This window comes from Canis lupus, chromosome 3 (assembly GCF_048164855.1).
Source record: "Canis lupus baileyi chromosome 3, mCanLup2.hap1, whole genome shotgun sequence".
Taxonomy (NCBI): domain Eukaryota; kingdom Metazoa; phylum Chordata; class Mammalia; order Carnivora; family Canidae; genus Canis; species Canis lupus.
The window spans coordinates 42,491,292-42,505,440 of NC_132840.1; the positions used below are offsets into that span (position 1 = coordinate 42,491,292).

At 44.6% G+C, this 14,149-nt stretch overlaps 1 protein-coding gene across 4 annotated transcripts in view; it reads left to right on the forward strand.

Moving 5' to 3' along the window:
• Nucleotides 1–14,149, forward strand: part of PGM1 (phosphoglucomutase 1) — a 157,697-nt gene that overhangs the window by 76,163 nt on the left and 67,385 nt on the right. For all 4 annotated transcript variants that reach the window (XR_012028202.1, XR_012028200.1, XR_012028201.1 and 1 more), the window contains exon 12: nt 8,327–8,443. The gene's annotated coding sequence lies outside the window, so the exon portion shown is untranslated. The remainder of the gene's footprint in view (nt 1–8,326; nt 8,444–14,149) is intronic.

A 14,149-nucleotide genomic window follows, 5' to 3' on the forward strand; every position in this document is an offset into this window, starting at 1 on the left:
CTCAACACCCTCCTCAACACCCTCAACATGTCTGGGAGGGGTGCCCCGACTTGGTTATTTTCCTGGCCTGTTAGGGTCCAGGTAGAGAATTCTGCCCTGGCAATGGCTGTGAAGGCCCTGCCTTTGTCTCTCAGGAAAACAGGCGGGCGGGCCTTTGCTCCCTACTGCAGGGCAGGGAGGAGCTGCCAACCAACTCCTTTCGTGTTTCTGGTCTGCTCCGTGTCTTTTCTCTTCTCACAAAGACTGCTGTGTTGAATCTGTTTTTCTAAGTCAGATAGTGATTTGATTTCCACCTCAGAACTTAGCGCCAGCATTCCATGTAGCCAGCCTCACTGCCACAGGCTGTGGTGTAAGAAGGAATTCAGGTTCCCAGAGCACGGTCAGAGATTACACTCTTCAATTCAGGTGGGTGGAGTCAGGAGAGGCTCCCCACACCCACTGTCTAATGCGTACCAGACTTGGGCTTGGCCAACAAGAGGGCTCTGGTAGCAGGAGAAGCCCAGGTTCCACCAGTCCAAGCCATGTCCACGAGATGCCACAGACTGGGATGAGGACCAGCCTAGAGCTTGCCCCTGATTCTCCTTTTTTCCCCCCATTCTCTCTGTACTGGTCTAGCATGTAGGGTCCAGGCACATGGCCCCCCATGCATGTGGGGTCGTGCCCAGATGTAGTATCCCACCACTAGGCTGGGTCTAAGAGGTGAAGAAAAATTGCTCACCCTGGAGGCAGCCAGCGGCCTCACAACTAAAGGAACCATGTTCTGTAGCCATGTAGAGAGGGTGGTAGAGGTTCCCACCCAGAGAAGTGATGTAAGTATCAGGGCTAGCGCTGGCTCAGTTCAGGACAGAGATAGGAAGAGGAATCTTTTTTTTTTTTTTTTAATTTTTATTTATTTATGATAGTCACAGAGAGAGAAAGAGAGAGAGGCAGAGACATAGGCAGAGGGAGAAGCAGGCTCCATGCACCGGGAGCCCGATGTGGGATTCGATCCCAGGTCTCCAGGATCACGCCCTGGGCCAAAGGCAGGCGCCAAACCGCTGCACCACCCAGGGATCCCGAAGAGGAATCTTGAAGACAGAAATTAGGAAGGTCAGAAACAGATTGGGATGGAGCCAGGAATGCCCTAGTGGCCAGTTGAAGGTCTGTGTGGTCATCATGGGGGAAAGAGATGGCCAGAAACCTCAGCTTGGGATTGTGAACATTTGCTCAGTGGGACTTTCCTTTGGGTATATCTTGGATTGAGGGTCTCCAGAGAAGTTCTATGTTTGTTTCTCCCAGATACCCCAAGGGTGTGACTAGTCTGGAGCCCTTTTTAAATTTGGTGGCTCTAGGACCATGCAAGTGGAATGAATTTCAACCCAAACCTATGAGAAACTCATGTTTATAAAGTATCAAAGAGGTGGCTTTTTTTAGATTTATTTGTTTATGTATTTATTTATGTATTTATTTATGAGAGACCAAGCACAAGCATGAGCAAAGGGAGGGGCAGAGGGAGAAGGAGAGGAATGAGCAGACTCCTTGCTGAGTGAGAAGCCTGATTTGGGGCCCAATCCCAGGAGCCCAAGTTCATGACTTGAGCTGAAGTCAGATGCTTAACTAAGCAACCTAGGTGCCCCTCCAAGGGGATGGCTTTTTTCCATCCACAGACTAGGCCAAGACACAAATGCTTTCTTGTTATCTCTCAGTTGCAATGGGTGCTTTTTTTTTTCCTGGTCCGTTATTTTGCCATTCACTGAAGTGCCCAGCTTTATGTGTGGTATGGGTATAGAGGGAAGAAGGTTCTCAGATCCAATACCATATATGTAGGCCCAAGACCTTCTCTTCTTTTCTCACATGACTGTTAAAATGTTGGTCTCTTGGTTACCAGAGGTTGGTAGAACTTTCCTGGGGAGTTATAATTTCAGCTACCAAATTAACCCTTTGTCTTCTAGCTTTACCCCATGAGGATTTCTCATAATTTCTTGCAAGTTCTATCGTTCATTTAAAAGGAACATTTTGCTATGGTTTTCGGAACATTTCTAGATAACTCCTAGGTAGTTGGGAAGTGTTTCAGTTGCTTAAAATCTGAAGTCCTTTCTGCTTCCACTCTTGTTCCTTCCATTTCAATCTTACAATAGCCTGTGTGGTCTTTAAAAAAAAAAAAGCTACCCTGTTTTTCACTTGCTTACAACCCTCCAGGGGTTTCTCATAGCTTTCTACCAATTATATTGTTTTGTCAATGTTTTTGTATATCCTACAATCTTCTCCACTTCTCTCCTGTGATGGAGAACCACTTTTCCATGGGGGAAACTCCTCCCCTATCCCATATGGCCCTGGGGCTGTCAGGCATGGTGCCTCCCTTTCTCCTTTCTTCACCCTCCACTTCTGTTCTAGCTACAGTTTTAGGAAGCCAGCCCAGGTTAGGTCAATCATGGTAAGGCATCCCCAGGGACATAGTGATTGGCCTAATGGATATATATGTGACCCAGACTGGGCCAATCAGAGTCTTGTCTGCATTTTATTTTCCAAATGGAGATGGAGGAGTAACCTTCTTTTCCTTTTGAACCATAGGATTGTGAAGATGGAGGCCTAGTGTATATCAATTACTATTTTCTTACTGGATTGATAGAATCTGTCAGTGCAGAAGAAAATTAGGCCTACTTAATACGAAATGTGGAAATAAACAGAAACAATTGATTAGCTGAAAAGGAAGTCTTAATGATACTATATGAGCTCCTGGATCCAGCCCTAACTGAAGCTTTATTCCAGACTTCCTAATTTATGAACCCATAAATTGCCTTATCACTTAAACTAGTTTAAGTTAGATTTTTGACATACGTAACAAAGATACTTGACCAATATGAGGCCAAATCCTTTACATGGCACTCTAAGACACTGTGTGATCTGATCACTGCCTATTTCTCCTCACATAGTCTTTTTCTCTCTCTTGATGGCCCGTCAATACAGAACTTTCCATTTTTCAAATGTTCCGGTCTCTTTCGTCTCAGGGCTTTCTTTTCTTTAAGCTTTTATTTATTTATTCATAAGAGACACAGAGAGAGAGGCAGAGACATAGGCAGAGGGAGAGGGAGAGGCAGGCTCCCTGAGGGGAGCTCGATGTGGGACTCCATTCCAGGACCCTGGGATCACGAACTGACCCAAAGGCAGACACTCATCCACTGAGCCACCCAGGTGCCCCTGTCTCAGGGCTTTCACACATGTTGTTCTCCTCAGTCACTTGGCTTGACATATCCCTATACTTCCTTCAGGTGTCTGCATATAGATCATGTCCTTAGGGAAGGCTCTCCTGACTGACTGACTAGGCCAGAGTCCTCATCTCCCCATCAGCACCAAGTTCTCCTGCATCACCCTGTGCTTTTTCTTCTAAACACTCATCACCATATAATGAACACATTCCTTGTTTACTATGAGACAATTCCTTGTTTACAGTCCATCTTCTCTGCTGGAATATAAACTTCATGAAGTTATGGACCATTTGCCTTGACCATTGTGTATTCAGTGCCTGGCACATTGTTTGGCACAAAATTGGTGCTCAGTAAATATTTGCCAAATGAAAAAAATGAACAGTTGAGTGTTTGGACTCCTAGGCCCATACTCTAGGTCTCTGTGGGCTTTGGTAACCAATGAAGGAACACTGGGGATCCTGATTCATAATGTGACTAGAGAAGGTTCCCTTGGGGAAGCTTAATTTGGTCAGGTTTCTTTTTTTTTTTTTTTTTTTTTTTTTAAGATTTATTTATTGATTGAGAGAGAGAGAGAGAGTAAGGTAAGGGGCAGAGGGAGAGAATCTCCAGAAGACTTCCCTCTGAACTTGGAGCTCAATCTCAGGACCCTGAGATCACAACCCTGAGATCATTGACCTGAACAGAAATCAAGTAGGAGGCTTAACCGGCTGAGCCCCCCAGGTACCCCTGAGTCAGGTATTCTGAGCTGGATTTCTACCTGGCCAGGCCGGTGCAGGCCTTGCTCCCAGGAGATGGCAGTGTTGTACAGTCTCTGACTCATCAAGCCTCCCAAAACAAACTCCCTTCTCTGAGGCCTGGGAGATATCTTGCTGGACATTGGCACCTCATGTCCTGGAAGCCAAAGTCCATGGCCCTTTGAAATAGCTGTTTGTTCAAAGCAGCTCTGAAGCAGATCTTTGTTTCAGAGACCAGCAGTCCCCTGATCCAAGATAAACAAGCTCCTGATGGATGGAATGATCTATGTGGGGTGGTACTCTGTTCTAGAACGCCACCTTCCTCAGGGCGTCAGCCTTTGTGCTCTACGACCTCCTAGGAGAGAAGGCTCAGGACACAGCACCTCCCAAGGCTGTGGGGAGTCTCCCCACTCACAATTTCTCTCCAACCCACAGGCTGCTACTGAGGGTGCAAAATAGGCCAGTGACCAGCATGGATGCCCCAGTGGACAGTCCTCCATTCAAATTCTGGCTGTATCACTTCCTGGGCAGCCCAGACTAAACACATTACCATCTCTCAATAAAGAATAGTAATGTCTGCTTCGCAGGCTTGTGCTGAGTGATAGAGCCAGTGGTGTGCACACCCCCTTACACCCTGCCTGGAGCATAGTAGGCGCTTAGGAAACAACGGTTCCCTTCCCTCCCCCTCCCCCCGGCCATCACTGTGGGGCCATGTGCACTGAAGGCAAAGTGAGAACACCTCCTCAGCAGGTTTGTACTGGCAAATGTCTAATAACAACAACCTTCCTCACTTCCCCCAAGCACTTTCCTCTCCCCGGTGTGACTGTAAAGCCAGATTAGAAAGTGCCCATAGTCTTTGGAACACACCCAGCCAGATAATCCACATCACCAGTCCCATCCATGTGAGCCTTGCTGCTGCTGCTCCCGCTGTGGGGAAGCAGGTCTCCTGGGAATCCTGAGATCTACCCCGGCCCAGAGGCCTTGGCTCCTTTTCAGTTCATTTCTTTCTTTTTGTGGTGCAGCATCTGGGCTGTAGCGCTGGAAGTGTTTTGGCCCTGGTGCTGGGGCCCTTATCTCTGTGCTGCGTGAGCCCCATCCCTGCCGTGTCAGAGCCCATTAGAGGCCACTCTGCTGAGGCTTTTGAAGGAGTAATCGGTTTGTAGAGGGAAGGGGCTGTGCCAAGCCAGGCCAGATGGAGTAAGTAATGAAGGCCCCAGATTAATCAAACTTGTCTCTTTTTTCTAATATGAAGGCTCAACCCAAGAGCTTGGCAGTCTCAAGACAAATTATACTTGTCAGCTTCAAAGCACAAGTTCCCTTCCAAGTCAGAATGTTTGTGCTTTCTCTTTCTCGCCGTCTCCTTCCCCCTCTCTCTTGAAATAAAAAACTAGAGTAAAAAATGGGGTGCACGTGAAATGTGGTGACTTTTTTGCATCATTGTAATAATAAGAGCTTCCATTGGGCATCTACTAGGTACCGGGCAACTGAGTCATCAACATGCATTCAGTTCATTTACTTCTCATCATTACCTCACAAAATAGGAATATACTATGGGATCCCTGGGTGGCGCAGCGGTTTAGCGCCTGCCTTTGGCCCAGGGCGCGATCCTGGAGACCCGGGATCGAATCCCACGTCGGGCTCCTGGTGCATGGAGCCTGCTTCTCCCTCTGCCTGTGTCTCTGCCTCTCTCTCTCTCACTGTGTGCCTATCATAAATAAAAAAATAAATAAAAAAAAAATAGGAATATACTAGAACCCCCATTTTACAGATTAGGAAACCAAGGTTCAGAGAAGATGACTGGCTCAAGGTCATATAGTTAGTAAATGTGGAACAAGGATTGAAACCCAGGTTTGTGTTACTCCAGCCACTGCACTTTGCATATTTTCCAGTGTTCAGAGCCGTTAATCTCACTGACTTAAGTCTCTGCCTGAAGGAAGAGTCTGGCTCTGAAGCCAAGAACACAGTTTCCTGCTCCTTCCTGTTATTAAAGATTCCCCTTGGAGTCTTGGGCCAAAAGCAAGAGGTGAGGAATGTGTTCCCATAGAAGCATTTCTAGAGGTATACTTTATAACATCCTGGTCTTTGAGATATATGGGGACAAAAAAACCTGTGGTTAAATAAATTTGGGAACCACTGCATATAATTGATTCCCCCTAGTGGCACAAGTCATGGGGGTCTGCAAGATGTCCTGAAAATAGGAAACTCGATGAATTTGCTTTACCCACGGTTTCCCTGAATTATTTGATCTAGTTATGCTTTTCAGGGCACACCTAGAAGCATCCCTGAAACTAAATCCTGAGAAACCAGTCTGCCCCAGAGCCCTGCTACTTAAAGTGCTCAGACCAGCACAGCAGCATCAGCCGGGAGGTCCTTAGAAATACAGACTTGGGGGCACCTGGGTGGCTCAGTTGGTTAAGTGGTTAAGTGTCTACCTTCAGCTCAGGTCATGATCTCAGGGTCCTGGGATCCAGCCCTGGATCAAGCTCTCTGCTCAGCAAGGAGTCTGTTTCTCCCTCTCCCTCTGTGCTTGCTCTCTCTGTCTCTCTCAGACAAATAAAATCTTAAAAAAAAAAAAGAAGGAAAGAAATGCAGACTCTTAGGGCATGCCCCAGACCCACTGGATCCCAGGTTATCTGAAGGCACTAGCATCTTGGGAGCCCTGCTCTACATTAGAGTATAGCCACGCTAAGATCAGGACCAAGAAGCTCACTTAAGTAGACAGGCCTTGTTCAGCCACCCAATTTTTTAATGATGTCAACACAAGTGTTGTTCATTTAGAAAACTAAATTAAAAAGAAAGATCAGTTTCTCCCTTGTCCAAACAGCTCTAGCCCCACAACTGAACACAAACACGACATGAAGGAAGAATGCCATATTTAACGAGGGGATTGCCCCTTCATTGTGAGCATGCAGGGGCTACGTGATGGAGACAAGGCATAGCAGAGGATGAGAACGACAGTGAGCCATCAGAGCGGGTGTGTGCTGAGCTGTGGCACGCCATTGGCCCAGCCCTGGGCAGTGAGTCATACCATGTATTATTTCCAGGGGCTGCTGCAACAAATGGCCACAACAGAAACCAATCTGCCCCAGAGCCCCGCTACTTAAAAATATCTGTGCTTTAAAACAACAGAAATTTATTCTCTCATTGTCTAGGAGGGCAGAAGTCTGAAATCAAGGGGTCAGTGGGGCTGCACTCCGTCCAGAGGAAAACCTCGTTGCCTCTCCCATCTTTTGGAGGCTTGTGGCCACATCACTCCAATCTCTGCCTCTGTGGTCACACTGCCTTCTCCTTTGTGCCAAATATCCTTCTTTCTCTGTCTTATAAAGGCACTTGGAATTGCATTTAATGCTCTCTTGTATAATCCAGAATATTCTCTCCAGCTCAAGATCCTTGAGTTATATCTGTGAAGTGGAAGCAGCCATCTCTGTTCCCTGCTTTGTGACAGCGGTGGGAAGTAACAGAGTTAGAATATGTGGGACTGCCCCTTCCTCTTCTCTAACTAGGTGGCATCATCCGGTTCCTTGGCTTCCAACTGTTCATAAACCAATAAATCTCAAATTTATATCTCCTGCCTAAGCCTCTCCCCAGAACTGCAAGCTTCTATACCTCACTGTCCACTTGTCATTTACTTGAGTCATTTTCAAATTAATGTGGTTCAAACTGAAATCTTGATTCCCTTGTACTATCGTGACATTATTATTTCTTCCCTGGTAAGATGCTGAATTTTATGTGTCAACTTAAGTAGGCCCCTGGGTGCCCAGATATTTGGTCAGACATTATGTCTGGATGTGTCTATAAGGATGTTTCTGGAGGAGACAAGCATTTTAATCAGTAGACTGAATAAAGCAGATCGCCTTGTCCCATGTGGGTGGGCCTCATCCAGTCTGCTGAAGGTCTGAGTAGAATAAAAGTCTGGATAAAAAGTATTCTCTTGCTTTGCACTTTTGTACCCTTGAAAGCAAGATGCTATCACCCGCAGGTGTACTGGGCTCTTCTGTGAGAATGTAGCTGGAGCTCTGGTCTTGCTGTTCCTGCCCAAACTGTCATGGTCAGATCCAGAAACACAGCCTCAATGTGGCTGTCAGTGTTTCCATCAGGATGAGAAAGATATCAGCTTTATCAGGTTGGACTAAGTGACCTTCCTTGAACAGATCATCTAAGACATTAATCTGATGCAAGAAACAACACTAGCTCTTCATACGTTAAGTACATTAAGTAACAAAAAAATTAAACAAAAAATTTGAAATAGTTCATTGGTTATGGAAATCCCCTTTTTAAAATTTAGTGTTATTTTCTCAGTGGAGTCATCCTCAAAATATGTGGCTTATTTTCCCTTAGTATACAAAAGTATTTATTCTGGGGGAAAAAGAGAGAGAGAATTCTTTCTTTCTGCTTGTCTTCCAATAGGGACATCAGTATCTTCTTACCTTTGGACTTGGACTCAAACTAGAACTACACCGTTAGCTCTCCTGGATCTCCAGCTTGCCAATGGGAGATGTTGGACTTCCCAGCCTCCATAACCATGTGAGCCAATTCCTTATAGTAAATTGCTTTATATCTCTCTTTAGATATATTTATACATGTATATCTATATCTATTTCTATCTATCTGTCTATCATTTATCTTTCTTTCTGCCTCTCAATCTGTATGTATCTCCTGTTGGTTCTCTTTTTCTGGAGAACCCAAACTAGTACACTTGGTTTTTTTTCCCATCTCAATAAATAACCCCCAGGCATCCTATGCCCAAGCCAAAAATCATCCTTCGGTTCTTTCTATCCAGTGCATCTAAGAGTGCTATCAGCTTGGCCTCAGAAACACATCCTAAACTCTCCATTTCTCTCTTCTCCATGAGTACCACCACAGCCCAAGGCCCCAGACCCCTGACCCAGATTGTAGCAGTGGCTTTTATTTAATGGTACTGCTGCTTCTTCTGCCTCTGCCTGGGTCTTCAAATAGCAGCCAAAGTGAATTCTTAAAAACAAAGTCACCACACATCACTCCCCTGTTTAAAATCCTCTAAAGGCTTCACAACATACTTAGAATAAACTCCAAACTTCTAGCCGTAGCCAGCAAAGCCCACATGATCTCCCCATCTGCCCCTTCAACCCTCCACTCTGGCCTCTCTTGATTCCTCACACATCTAACTTCCTTTTTGGACTGACTCTTTGCACTAGCTGTTTCCTCTTTCCAGAATCCCCTCCATTCCTAGACCCCCTGCCAGTATTCTCTTGAGGCAAATGCTGCCACCTCAGGGCAGCTTTCCATGGTTAATCCTTCTGAAGTAGCTAGTCACTATCCCATTACAATATTATAATTGTCAGCATGGTTAGCATGTTACTAGCAAAGATTTTACTGTGTTTTTGTTTATTCATTTCTATCTTTATTGCCTTCCCCTCATCAGGGTATAAACTTCATGAGAAAGAGACAAGATCTGTCTTGTTCACTACTCTATATCCGGTTCCTAAAACAATACTGGGGCCATGGTGGGCATGAGACAGACATTTATTAAATGACTGACTTATGGCTTTGAGAAGCATGGTATGTTCTTGCCTCTTTGGAGCATGAGGGTAGATCAGCCCGGTTAAAAATAAATATTGGGTTAGACGGATATTGGCTCCTGGCACATAGTTGGTCTCTGTAGAAACAATTCTAGTGCCCGATGTCACATCTCCTTAGCTTGCTTCTGATTTCAGCTGCAGCTATGGCGGACAGTTCTGTGGTGGCAAGCTGATTATCAAGCTTTTTTTTATTTAAGGCTTTTCAAAGAACTGGAAAGGAAAGGGAAGGGAAGCAAAGGAAAGTAGAGGAAGGGAAAAGAAAAAGGAAGAGACAAGAAAAGAAAGAAAAAGTCACCAGCAGAGCCCAGAAGACCTAGGAAGGTCATGTTTTGGCGGCAAACCTCAACACAGGGAGTGGGAATTGATGAATAAAAGGCCTTTGAGGAAAAAAAAAAAAAAAAAAAAAAAAAAAAAAAAAAAAAAAAAAAAGGCCTTTGAGGGCAGCCCCGGTGGCCTAGCAGTTTAGCACGGCCTTCAGCCCAGGGCCTGATCCTGGAGACCCGGGATTGAGTCCCGTGCTGGGCTCCCTGCATGGAGCCTGTTTCTCCCTCTGCCTATGTCTCTGCCTCTCTCTCTCTCTCTCTGTCATGAATAAATAAATAAAATCTTTTAAAAATAAACAAACACAGAAACAAATAAATAAATAAAAGTACTTTGATCTTCTGGGGTGCCTGAATGACTCAGTCCGTACAGCATGCAACTCTTGATCCTGGGATTGTAAATTCAAGTCCCATGTTTAGTGTAGATATTACTTTAAAAAAAAAAAAAAAAAAAGGCCTTGCATCCTCTAGTGGGACTATCCTGAGATGTAGTCTTCACAATTCCTCACGGAGTTGCCAGCAGAAGTGGACAACAGCAGCCCAGAGCAGAAACTAGCTCACACCCTCTATTCGTGGTTCATCCTTCTCTGTCTTCCTCCCACTTCCCTCACTGCCTCCTGCTCTCTTTCTCACCTCCTCAGATCCTTGTCCTGGGCTCTCTTTCAGGGGTTCCCAAACTAAGGTGGTGCTTCATAGTTCTTGAGCACATGAATGGTTCGATTGCGGTAGACAATTTCAAAAGAACTTAAGAAACGTTCCCCACCACAGTCTTGAAAAATATTAAAAGCTATTCTCAACTGCCCACATAGCCTGTAGATTTATATATTTTTATGCTTTTCCTTTTGTAAAACTTGTGTGGAAAATATCCATTTAAAAAAATTTATTTATTTATGCATGAGAGAGAGAGAGAGAGAGAGAGAGAGGCAGAGACACAGGCAGAGGGAGAAGCAGGCTCCATGCAGGGAGCCTGATGTGGGACTAGATCGGGACTCCAGGATCATGCCCTGGGCGGAAGGCAGGCGCTAAACCACTGAGCCACCCAGGGATCCCTGAAAATATCCATTTACAAAAGAATAGATCAGCATTCTTAATTTTCCAAGGAGCAGTCTCTCTTATGGAACCCATTTGATCATTAGACTCTAATTATTCTAGTCTGTCCTTGGACAGGAAATATGTCCTTGACCAAAACACTTTACTTTTGTCACCTTGTATGTATAATTAATGGGATAGATAGCTCCTTTCTGAGGTGTATTTCAGTTCTGAGGTTCTGGAGGTCTTTATCCAAACTACGTAATGTTTGCTGAGGGCAAATACAGCCCCGCTTAGAGGCACCGCACACCTATGGCCAGAGGCAAGGCACCACAAGGCTAATGGAATTTAAGCTTCAGACTCCCTCACCTGCACTGACTCCCTGCGAAACCTTAGGAAGGACCCTCACCATGTGCTTACAGGGTCATGTGCTTTGTAAAATGTGCAATAGTAACGCAGTTTCTTCTTGTTTTTCTTGAAGAAGGCCCCCCAAGTTTTACAAGCTTCAAGCTGTACAAGCCAATAGCTGTCCATGGCTGCATCCTGTGCTTTGGGTAATTCTGTTGTGACTCCACACTGGGGCTTCCACTAGCTTCAACAGCCTCTGGGCTGTGTAGAGAGATGGATTCTTTCCCACTCTTAAGCCACAGATTTGCCATGAAAGTAAGCAATGGGTGCCTTCAAGTTTCAAAATGGCTGTGCCTTTGAAGTCTCTGAGTATGAAGTCCCTGTGCTGCTGAGCTGTGTTTTGGATTTTAGAAGCTGAGTGGTTTGAAATTTTGTTTTCTGGCCTGTCATGTGTTTATTTAGAAGCTTTAATTAGTATACTTTAATCTAGACTACTTCTGTCTCCCTGAAAATGTTTTTTAACGAATGATAGGTTTTGCTTATAAGGTAGGCTGTTGGCCACAAAAAGTTCCCATATTAATAATTTGCCTTGCAGTATTTATTTATTTTTAAAGTTAACTTAGCATTCATTAAATGCCAGGCACTATGTTAAGAGCTATATAAGCACTGGTTCGTTTACTCCTCTGGAGACTGCTGTAAGGTATTATCCTCATTACACGGATGAAGAAACTAAGGCCCAGAGAGGTTAAGAAAATTGCCCAAAGTCCCACAGCCAGGAAATTGTGAAATACAAATTCAAATCAGTCTTTAATCTTAACTACGGCACCATCTTAACTCTAATGGCAGGTGAAACCCTCTAGGAAATATGTCCACAGACTATTTGAGTTACAACATTGATTTTTGAGTTGAGATATTGATACACTTATTAAAAATCACTCCCACTTCCATTTTTATATTCATGGTTTGTAAGTGGCTATCATGCTATACATGCAGTGGCATCTATCTTCACTTACTTGTCCTTTCCTTTATCCATCCACCTACCCACCCGTTCATCCACTTATCCACCTACCCACCTACCTATCCACTCAGCTTTCCATCCATCCATCCACTTACTCAATTATCTGTTCATCCATCCATCCTACAGTCCTCCATGTACCAGGCCCCCTTCTAGGTGCTGGCATCCCATGACACGTTGCCTTTCATATTATGTCCCACATTCAGACAGACTTCCCTTCTCCTCTCTGCCCATCCAAATCCTACCCAGCTCTCACATCCAGTTCAAGTCCCTCATCGTCCTTGAAGTCTCCACTCACTACATTAATCCAAATGAGCTCAGTGTAACTTTGGATTGGATGTAATATTAAAGAACACAAGACTCAGAATTAAGCAGACTGGGCTCAAATCCCAGCTCTGCTTCCTCCATAACTATGTGAGTAAATTGTTCCTTCTGGGTCTCTGACTTCCTCATTTCTGTGAATTAGAAATAATAATAAAAAGAATAGTAATAATGATAATATCTACCTCATGAGGTAGTTGGAAGATTAAATAAGGAGCTGAATGTAAGTTATATAGCAGCCAGTAGATGCTTAATCCAGGTTAATTCCTCTCCTCTCCCCTCTGCGCCTTTCTCTCTAAAAACACTGGACAAACGGTCTGTACTACATCTGACTCAGATTCAGGCTCTTAATTAATTGTTAAATGTGTATAAATCATTTCCCTGATAAGAAGCCTATTAATTCCTTAACTGCATAGGACACATCTTATGCATCTTTAGCATCTTTCCTCTTGCATGGGGTTTCAATACAGTGCTAAGGGCATAGTGAGCACTCCATAGTTGTCAGGTCAAATTGGAGTCAATGTTTCACCCATTTCTCTCAGTTGTCAAGAAAAAAAAGTCAGGAAGCTGCCTAGCAGGTTCTCAAGACCCACACTCGGGCCAGAGCTCCCATGTGTATGCTTGCTCTGAATCTCTACGCTCATGTCCTGGGGTCCATGCCATCATTGTGGCTCTTGCCAGGTTGTGTTGACAGCAGTATAGCTCCCACTGAGGGCCTGGGGAAGGGGTAGGGGTTGGGTGGAGAGAAAGGCAGATGCTGAAGCTATGTCCTAAGTCTGACTGACGTGAAGGACTCACCGTGGCATCTGGCCCTGGATCCCAAACCTCCTGCCAACCAGGGTCTCTTACTGCAGATCTAAGGACACCAAAGGGAAGGCAGAGCAACATGCAGGCAAATGGTGTTGAATCAAGGAGCAGGCCAGGCAGTGGCCAGTCAGGATGTCGATCTACACAAGATATAAGCTGTTCTTGCTTCTACTAAGGGAGATGACATTTATCATTGGGAACTAAAAATGCTCCTTGCTATCCCCTGCCAATCACAATTGGGGTTTTGTGAAATTCACCATCAGTCAGAATCTGACGAGGTTGTGAAAATCTTCCAATGCTTAGTGTTATTTACTGGGAACTTACAACTTATTTTATCATTAAATTTAAAAATCCTTTAAAGGGCCTCCTTAAGAAGTCCACTTCAGAAAGGCAGCAAAGAAAACTGAAGAGAGAATCAGAAATTCTGAAAGGGGGAACATTTTGACAGATTTTCCCAAATATTGATTTTGCTTCAGGCCTAGTAATTAATTTGTTTCTGTTAAATTGTATTTCTTCACAGGAAATCCATATTTGTTCATAATATTTATCCATAGGAAATTGCAAGCCCCACTTAACAACTGGTGAATAAGTAATCAGAGAATAGTGATTTGAAAACATAGCAATGATTGCTGCATTAGTGTGCTTCCAAGGGTGAGGACATGAGCTTTGCATAGTTTGTCTTGATTGGCGTTTTCCCAGAGGCCAACTCCAACACCAGGAAAATGTGGAGAGTTTATTTAGGAGGTGATCCCAGCACTGGGAGAGGGGTGGGGAGGCCAGACAGGAAAGGAAAGGCAGCAAATGAAGAATGCATTCTCAATCACCTTTCCAT